This window comes from Mustela nigripes, chromosome 5 (genome assembly GCF_022355385.1).
Source record: "Mustela nigripes isolate SB6536 chromosome 5, MUSNIG.SB6536, whole genome shotgun sequence".
NCBI lineage: Eukaryota > Metazoa > Chordata > Mammalia > Carnivora > Mustelidae > Mustela > Mustela nigripes.
The window spans coordinates 14,607,039-14,617,337 of NC_081561.1; the positions used below are offsets into that span (position 1 = coordinate 14,607,039).

General features: G+C 46.2%; 1 long non-coding RNA gene across 1 annotated transcript in view; it reads right to left on the reverse strand.

Moving 5' to 3' along the window:
- LOC132018792 (uncharacterized) overlaps positions 1-2,395 on the reverse strand; it is a 186,968-nt gene extending 184,573 nt beyond the window's left edge. The window contains exon 1 of the long non-coding RNA XR_009404588.1: positions 2,327-2,395. This is a non-coding gene — a long non-coding RNA (uncharacterized LOC132018792). The remainder of the gene's footprint in view (positions 1-2,326) is intronic.
- Between the last annotated feature and the right edge of the window lie 7,904 nt (positions 2,396-10,299).

Sequence of the window (10,299 nt, forward strand, 5' to 3'; positions counted from 1 at the left end):
GTGGGTGGCTCAGTTGGTTAAGCAGCTGCCTTCAGCTCAGGTCATGATCCCAGCGTCCTGGGATCGAGTCCCACATCGGGCTCCTTGCTTGGCAGGGAGCCTGCTTCTCCCTCTGCCTCTGCCTGCCATTCTGTCTGCCTGTGCTCGCTCTCTCTCCCTCTCTCTCTGACAAATAAATAAATTAAAAAAAAAAAAAAATAGAACAATGACAATCTTTCTCCCTCTCCAGGAAAATAAAGCTCAATTGGCAACAGAATTTTATCAATACGACATTTAGCCATCAATTAGATTTTTCTTAGCCATCAACTAGATTTTCTTAGGTCCAATTCCACCTATCCTCACAGTCCTATGAGTCAGATGAGACCCAATTTAAAACTACTAAGTATTTCATTTTGTCCTGAAAGAATTACTCTTTGCAGCCATTTCACAAAGAACATCTTGCCAGAAAAGATGCCTAGTGCTGTGGACACACAGATGAATGGCGCACCATTCCCATATTCTAGAAGCTGAGTGGTGGGAAAGAGTTGCTGTGAGAGTAGAGAGGTTATTAAGCAGTTGCAGTAAAATAAAAATAAAAATAAAATCAGAGAAACTCTGACACCTGTGCGTAAAAGTCTTTCCTCGGCACAAAGGAGGAGGTGTTGTCCAATTCTTGCAGAGAGAGGGTGGATTCAGGAAATGTTTCAAGGAGAAAATGACACCCAGGCCAAGACTTAGAAAACACTGGGTAATACAATATTTCCCCGTTTCCTGGACTCTCTACGGGGAGGGCTAGTTCTTGGATCTACCAAACGGTGGTTCTTTAACAGGATTCCAACTCTGTATTTCACTTTGAGCTGAGATCAAGAGTCAGATGCTCAACTAACTGAGCCACCCAGGTGCCCTGTACTTCACTTTGAAATTCAAGATTTGCTGAGTAGAAATCCCATTACCAGAGAGCCTCACAGTCTGAGCTCCAGCCAGACTGTAACCGAGGGTGGACGGGGAAAGATTAATTAAGGCAGTTGGGTTTGAAAGAACAAATGAATCTGACATACCAACATGACAAATGTGTATGAGTCCAACACTAATTAGCAATAAAAAAATACTTATCTTCTAAATACACAAAGCACATATTTTCAGTGACAACTCATTCTACCCTTAATCCCCACATAAACATGTAGGTCAAAGAATGCTTAGGTCAAATTGGTGCCTTTCTTTCTCCGTATCCACATGGGTTTTGCTAACTAGCCCACAAGTGAAGGGAAGTGAGTCTGTACGGGCCCATTGGGGGAAAATGCTCATTTCCAAACAGGCAGATGAACCCTGAGGACAGACGCTCCACTCATAAAGCTATCTATAAATGTGCAAAAAATTCAAAGGCAAATTAGTATTTATATACCTAACCCTTTGCATTTTTGCCCTTTCCATTTTAAGGTGGAACGCTTTATTTGATCCCTTTTTTTAAAGACCAAAGACTTTTACTCAGTCTGGATTGAACAAAACAGGCCTGTTTCCAGGGAGAGTGTCGAGAGAGCCCCATCTCTGGGTCTACCGAACCAGGTCACAAATTAATTCATTATTCAGGGATTCCCCTCTGTGTTGAGTACTGGCAGGCGAGGCATGCTGGTCCTTCCTCAGGGAGACCTTCCCTTACCACATGATCAAAAAGAACAATCCCCCACATGCGTTCTTTGCCCTTATCCTGCTTGATTTTTCTTCATCACATTTTTCATTGCTTAACTTTATAGTATAAATACACTTTTTAAAATTTGATCTTCTCCACTACTATGAAAGCTTCATGTGACAGAGACTCTGAGAGTTTTATTTAATTCTGCAAATCCAGTGCATAGACTAATGCTTGGCATGTAGTAGATGCTCAGTAAGCACTTGTAAAATGAGGGAATGGATGCATGAATGGATGAATGGATGAATCAATGAATCAATGAATGACAAGCCCAACAGCCATGGGCCCTCTGGGATTCGAGTCTTTCTGTTTGCAGCTGGCTCTGAGCTCAAGACACACTGTTTAAAGATGAATCTGGGTCAGTCCCAGGCCTTGATACTTAATATCAAGGTCCTTGGTATCAAGAACCAAGTATCCAGGGGTGCCTGGCCTGGGTGGCTCAGTGGGTTAAAGCTTCTGCCTTTGGCTCAGGTCATGATTTCAAGGGCTCTGGGATCAAGACCTGCCTCGGGCTCTCTGCTCAGCAGGGAGCCTGCTTCCCTCCCTCTCTGCCTACTTGTGATCTCTCTCTCTCTGTCAAATAAATAAATAAAATCTTTAAAAAAAAAAAAATGAACCAAGTATCCAACACACCAAGAAGGGTTTCGGAGCAGTACTCACCCATGGCTAGAGCTTCAGATAAACGTAAGAAAAATTAAATTGAGTCTGAGACTCTCGGAGAGGCTTGGAAGAGAATGTCCCATAATACAGAGGAGGAAGGAGGAGGTTCTGGGGGTAGGGATGACTCAGCAAGCCTGGTCAGGACATGATTTTCAACTTTCCGCCCACAGACACTTTGGGTTGGCTAGAGAACTCTTGCTAAATCCCAATGACCTGTGCCTACAGTTTGATTATTGTTCTCTTTCTCTTTCTTCTCCTCTTACTGCCTTCTTATTACACTATCATCTACACTGTTTCTGGGATGCCCGTGACTGTGAAGCATATTCTGTGAGGGACAGTTGATCGACTATAGGCAAACACCTACTCCTGTAAACTCCTGCAGTTGACTTCTGTGGGTTACATTCTCAGTGTCATTTCCCTGTCCCTTTCCTATAGGCCCTGGTTACATTCTCAGTGTCATTTCCCTGTCCCTTTCCTATAGGCCCTGGGTCCGGGCTGGACACTGAGGATTAAGCCTAGTGAGGTTTGTGATACAGAGTAAGCCAAGCCAATCAGCCTATGCCCTCTTCCGGGCCACACAGATGGTTCAGGCCAATAAGCTTCAAGGAGACATTACTGGGGATTTGGGGGAATGAAGTCTCCCAGGTCGAGGGACACCCTTTGTCAACAAATGTGAAGAAGGAGGTAGCCTAGGAGTCATGGGACATGACCCTGAGGTGAGCCAGCCTTGAAAGAAAGAATAACCACAAAGGACACATGGGAGAGAATGAAATAAACAGGATCTTTGGTGACATTACCGAGCTAAAGGAAGCTTGCTGAGCTCCGGGTTTTTCTGTAGGTGCAAGTCAATATATTCCATTTATTATTTAAGTCAGCTTGAGCTGTTGTTGAAACTGATAACTGTCTAACTCATACATTGCTTCTGGTTCTTTTTCCCAATCAAAGGTGAATTGGGGGAGTTTGTCTTGAAAAATGAACTGAAGGGAAGATAAATGTTGTTCTGTTTCCCCAGCTTTTATTATAAATAAACTATTTGCTTTTATGACTTGCTTGGAATGAAATCCCATACACTTGCATATTTTGGGATCAGAAAGAGATCTGGAACTGAGAAACGGAAATACCTCACTCATAAACTGACAATCAGATGTCTTATACCAAAATGTTCTTCAGCATTAACTAGAACTTATTAAATATTTGAAAAACAGCTATCTAGAGAAGTTATATGTGTCAGGGATAAAAAGAGCATTTATATACACTCTTTCCTTATACCGGTTGAAATGTTCTAACTGATTGACATGTGGAATGTTTGAGCTGGAAGAGACAGTAAGCAATATGGTACTGCGGTTAAGAATAAAGCCGATTTGGGGGAGAAGGGGGGGTGGGGTTATGGACATTGGGGAGGGCATGTGCTTTGGTGAGTGCTGTGAAGTGTGTAAACCTGGCAATTTACAGACCTGTACCCCTGGGGATAAAAATACATGTTTATAAAAAAAAATTATAAAAAAAATTAAAAAAAAAAAAGAATAAAGCCGATTTGCTCAAGGTCAATCTTGGGCAAGTTAGTTAACCTCATTTTAGTAGGTATTATTGATGGCCTCCCCGACATTCATGTCCCTAATTCCGCCTTCCAGACAGACTCCTGATTTTGTTCTCCTTCATGCAGCCAGTGTCACTCAGGAGAGACACTGCAACTTCTCTAGCTCCGGATGTGGGTCTGGATTCATGGGAACCAATCAAAGTGGTTTTATCCTGCTCTTCAGTTCATGATGTATGATACAGACCAGACCAATAAGACCCAAGGGGATTGGCAGGGAGTCTGGGTGACTCAGTCGGTTAAGCTTCTGCCTTCCGCTCAGGTCATGATCCCAGAGTCCTGGGATCAAGCCCGACATCAGGCTCCCTGCTCAGCGGGGATCTGCTTCTCCCTCTGCCCCTCAACATGCTCATGCTCGCTCACTCCCTTCCTCACTCTCAAATAAATACATAAATAAAATCTTTAAAAAAAAAAAAAAGACACAAGGGGATTGGCTTAGAGCAAGACAATTTCCAAATGCAACTCCATCCTGTAGGCAGAAAGCAAGAAGCTCTGACTGCTGCTGACAACCAACCTTCAACCCTGAGATGACCCAGCCCTAGAATGAAGTCCATACTGCTAATGGCAGAGCAGAGAGATAGAACTTGAGTCAGGGTGTCTGGGTAGCTTAGTTAAGCATCTGACTCTTGATTTCAGCTCAGGTCATGTTCTCAAAGTCATGAGATTGAGCCCTGCATCAGACTCCACACTAAGCATGGAGCCTCCTTGGGGTTTTCTCTCCCCAACTCCCTCTGCCACTCCCCCCAGCTCTCCTAAAAACAAAACAAAACAAAAAGCAAACAAACAAAAATGAAAGAAAATACTTGGGTCTTTGAAGTCATTCCTATGGGCTTAAGACCAATCAACTCTCAAGCCTATCCTGCCCTTGGACTTCCTGTGAGCTGTGTGAGTCAATAGAGTTCTTATGCTTGTGCCACTTTGAGTTGGGTTTTCCATTACTTGCAGCCAAAAGCATACTCACTGTTAAGCCCATTAAACCCCATCTAGGAATACAGGGCTATATAGGGATGTTGGGAGGAATAAATCTGATAGTTCACACAAAGTGCTTAGCATATGTCTGAATCATATAAGTGCTTGATCAATGGTCACTATATCTATCCTCTCTCTTTTTAAAGGATTTTATTTATTTAATTGAGAGAGAGAAAGAGCAGGGGGAGGGGCAAAGGAGGAGAAAAGCAGACTTCCCTGCTGAGCAGGGAGCCTGAGGCAGGGCTCAATCCCAGGACCCCAGGATCATGACCTGAGCCGAAGGCAGCTGCTTAACCAGCTGAGCCACCCAGGCACCTGCTACTCCTTTTTCAAACAGTTTTCTGGACCATTCTAAAGCCCAGGCACATTCCTAGACCTAGCACCTTTGGGAGTATAGGGCTTCCTAATGCTTCCACTTCCATATACTGTCATTCACCCTCCTAAGGTGCTAAACCCATCTAGTAAAAGTATACAGAAAGTCAGATGGACAAGGTCCTGAACAATCCAGAAACACACCTGGCAGGGAAGGGAGATCCCAGTGCACCTGTAGAAGGCCCAGGAACAATCATGCTGATCTCTGGGCCCACTTCTTCTGTCTGCCAAGACCCTTAGGGGCCCTCAGCTCACTGACATTAGAGCCGCAAAAGCCAGCTCTGTTCATTATAGTGGTGACAGAAAGCAGGTCATCTTTTCTCCCTGTCCTGGCCCCTTTCCTTGACTGGTGGGATGTTGTTCCTATCTCCCTACCGGTTCCCAGCACACCCTAACATTTAGCACTTCTCCATTTCCCTATGTCCCTCAGCTGCTCGCACCCTGCTTTCTGGAAGCGACCTAATGAGTTCCATCTCAATGAGCTGCAAATGATGAATCAGGAGGACAGTGCAAGAAATGAATTGTGTGCTCTGACACCATGCACGAGAAGACACCTCCACACGTCATCCAGCTTTTCTTGCTTGTCTCTGGTGGGGAGGTGCAGCCAGACATAGTCACCAGTACAAGATTATGGTGGGAATCATGCCAGTCTCCTGGCACATGAAGATATCTTAATTTCCACCAGTAGGACTCATTCCCAACTCTTGGCATTTTTAGCCTCCTGGTTACCCTGGGAACAGGAAGTCTCCCTAGAAGCATTACCCACTATGCTGACTCAGCTCATACCTTAGGAACCATCAGAAATAAAACGTGCATGATAGAGTTATTTCGAAAGCTAGCTGAGATCATGCATGGAATGAGAAACCAGAATGTCTCAAGGCAGGCTGCCCAAAGCCATGTTCACCATTCCATCCCTACCTCCACTGGGGAGTTCTCCTAGGTTCCGCTCGCTCTGCAGGGAAAGGCAGCCCTGCCCATCCAGTCACCCAGGTCACTTCTGCCTCTTTGCTATCACTTCCTCATCCACACTCATTAATCATAACTGTAGTGACACTGACACAGTTAAGCAATGTTGAGCATGGGGCCAGCACAGGCTCTAGAGTTAGGCAGACCAGGAATTGAACCCCAGCTCCACCAGTTAGAAGTGGTGCCTGGGTGGCTCCAGGGGTGCCTGGGTAGCTCGGTCTGTTGAGCATTCAACTCTTAGTTTCGGCTCATGTCATGATCTCATAGGTCATCAAATCGAGCCCCGTGTGGGGCTCCACACTCAGTGGGGAGTCTGCTTGAGATTCTCTCCCTCTGTCCCTCCCCCCATTCATGTGTACTTTCTCTCTCTCTCATAAATGAGTAAATCTTTAAAAAAAATTATTTGAGGGGCACCTGGGTGGCTCAGTTGTTAAGCGTCTACCTTCAGCTCAGGTCATGATCCCAGGGTCCTGGGATGGAGAACTACATCAGGCTCCCTGCTCTGCAGGAAGCCTGCTTCTCCCTCTCCTACTACCCTTGCTTGTGTTCCCTCTCTTGCTGTCTCTCCCTCTGTGTCAAATAAATTAATTAATTAAATCTTTTAAAAATTATTATTATTTAAGAAATGGCATGGCCTCTCTGAGTCTGTTTCCTGTAAAATCAGGATAAAAATAGTACCTACTATTTTTAATGTCATAATGTGTCATAATGATGTCATAAGGTGTCATAATTATTGAATTTCTCATGCAAGCACTCAAAAGTGGTTGTTATTAACATGCTGTTCTCCCAGCCTCCTGAGAACCCTATATTGATTATTAATCTCATTTTGCAGACAAGGAAACTGAGGAAACCCGGCAGTACATGACCCACTGACAACCTTACAGCCTATAAAAGACAGAGCAGGGATTTCTAGGCACAGGCCCAGTTACAACATTTGTGAAACCCAGTCAAGATGAAAATGTAGGGACCCCTTACTCAAAAATGACCAAGAATTTCAAAATACAGCAGCAGAGAAACAAACCAAACTCGGGGCCCTTTGAAGTCTGACCCCGTTCCAGTCTCCCAGTGGTCCAGTCCTGTTGATTCAAACTTCTGATGGATTCTGTCCTTTCTTTCACTCCCATTGCTCTGGTTCCAGCTCTCAACAGGTCACACTACCAACTGCTTTTTCTGGGTCTCAGTCTTATCCCTGACAGCCCATCAACCCATCAGATAATTCTGTTATCAGAATTCTGTTATCAGAATTATCTTCCCCAGAAAACAGCTCTAATTACGCCCTCCTCTTTAGATGTGATCCCATCGCTACCCCTTGCTTAAGAGCATAAAATCCAAGTCCCTTAGGGCAGCATTCAAGACCCTTGACAGTACGACCTTGTCGGACCATCTCCACCACACATTCTTCAGACCTGCCATTCCAGGTCATTCCCAATCCTTACGCAACCCCGCACTTGCCTCCTTTGGAATTCTTGCTGGAGCTGGTTTGCTCTCCACCAAGAATACCCTGCAGTTGTCTTTGCCTATCATAATCTCACTACCTTTGAAAGACCAGCTCACATGCTCCCTCCACCTCAGAATCTTGTCGAACTTTGGACTTTCCGGGTGGGAATCAATTTCTCCTTCCCCTGGCTCCTGCTGAATGGGCTTGACACCAGTTATCACAATCCACCTTGCGTTAGGGCTGGTGTGATGTGTCCTAAGCAGACTTGGATCCATATGGTAGCGTGGGCCTTTCTGGCCAGGGGAAACGAGCAAGTTACTCTGCGGCTCTAAGTAGGAGTAATCCAGATTCAATATGATGATACAGTCAGAGTATTGTCTAAGGGATATACCACAAAAGTCCTTATTGTCTCCAGGCCCTTAGGAGGAACAACTCCTAACTCATCCCCCTCAGTGCCCTGCACAAGGTCTCTCCCCGGTCACTACCTAGGACTAGTTTCGCCCATAAACTAACCTACCCATAAGCTTTCCAGAAGCCCACCCTCCTCAAAGCTCCCCGTAATGCTTTCCATGCCCACACCAGCAAAAACCTATGCAGACCACCTGTTCTAAATAAAATCCTTATCTAGTGCCATTAATTAATACTTGTGTTTTGTTTTTACCATGGGGGCTGGTTTCTATTAGCATCCACAGACCTTTAAAAACGAGAGCATTTTTAATAACCAGGAGTCATGCCTTAGGGCCATTCTGCCTTAGGCAACCCAAATTGAGAAAAAAAAAAAAAAGAGTTATTCCCATGCAAGTTTCTGTATCTCTTCTCCAGCTAAATGATACTGGCTCTTATAATCTGGAGGCAGAAAGCTGGGCTGGTTTAAGTCAACTGGGCAGCCTCACCGACCCAAATAAAGAAGGCTTTCTTTCCCCGGGTGAATGGTATCAGCCCCTCCCAGCGAGGCAAGGATCCCAGTGGGGGAGGGCATTCCCCGAAGGCAAAGCCCCAGGGTGCTATTTTGAACAGGTCTTCTAGAGGTTGACTGTGGTCTTGAGGTCGCTGGAGGTTTATGCTTACTCTGAAAGGCGATCTACCCCCAGCGAATGCCAGGTGTCTGTGGCCTCACATCCCCCCGCTGCTCTGTCGCCTCTGCCCAGAACCAGGAAGGGGGTGCTGGTGGTTAAGTGGCCATAAGAAAGCCAGCTCTAAGACTCTTAATTACTAGGTTAAATAACACAGTACAACTGGCTTTGGTAACACGATCTGCTTTGTTGGGTTTGTTCATGACAAACAGAAATTTGGGTTTGGTCGCCTGAAAGTTACCTATTTTTAGGCCCCGTGATTGGGAATCGTTCAGCGGGAGTTGGAGGGAAGGGGGGAGAAAGGGGACACTGAGCGGGGTGTAAACTCCACCCCTGGGGGCAAGCGGGTGACAGCCAGGCCCAGTGAAGACCGTTCAACACCCGAACCCGCCTGATGGTCTAGGTTATTAGGATCTTACTAACCCATGGTAAACCCACCCGTTTCCCTCTGGGAAGTGATGGGACTGACCTAAGATGAAATCAGGGACCCTCTAATACAAATGTCACCTGAAGCATCGTGAGGAAAAATCACAAAGTGTGATTTTTGATATTCAGAGATGCTTGTTCCTTTCACCAAACAGGAAGGCGGCTTTGCCTTTCCCTGGCCCCAAGCCTCTGGGTTTCTAAGCTCTTTTGTATCTGGGAACATTCTGTGTGAGGCCTTGGCAGCACAGGGCCTGGCCTCAGTGTGAGAACCGGAGAGGCCCAGCGAACGGACTTCCCGAAAGAGAGAAACAAAGAAGGCTGAGGCCTGCTTGCCGCGGCCGGGCTTTCTGCGAGCCTGGAGGTGTCTGCTGTCTTCCCAGGGCATTCTCGCTGTGGGTCTTCACCTTGTGCCCTCAGTGTATGCCTGAATTTCTTCTCCTTTTCTCGTCCTCGTCATCGTCCCCATCCCCGGCCTCCTCCTCCCCCTCCTCTTTTTAAGATTTTATTTATTCATTTGAGGGAGAAGAGTGAACTGAAGGGAGAGAGAGATCTGAAGCAGGCTCAGCGCTGAGCACAAAGCCCGACGCGGGACTCGATCCCAGGACCACGAGATCATGACCTGAGTCGAAACCAAGAGTCAGACGCTCAACTGACTGAGCCACCCCGGTGCCCCTCCTTTTCTTACAAGGACACCACCAGTCACACTGAATCAGGGGCCCAGCCATCTCAAGCAATGACTTCATCGACCTCTGTGATAACCCCATTTCCAAATAAGGCCTCCTTCTGAGGGACTGGAAGTGAGGACTTGGTCTCAGTCAGCTCGGCTGCCGTAACGAAGTACCACAGACTGGGGAACTGAAACAACAGATGTTTATTTCTCACACTCTGGGGGCTCGGAAGCCCGAAAGCAGGGTGCCAGCTAACTCAGCTTCAGGTGAGGGCTCTCTTCCTGGCGAGCAGACAGCTACCTTCTTGCTGTGTCCTCCTCGTATGGTGGAGAGACAACGGGAGAAAGCTCTCTACTATTTCTTCTTAGAAAGGCACCAATCCCGTTATGAAGGTGTCCACCCTCATGACCTCACCTCCAAACCCGAATCACCTCCAAACATGATCACAGCAGGGGGTAGGACTTCAC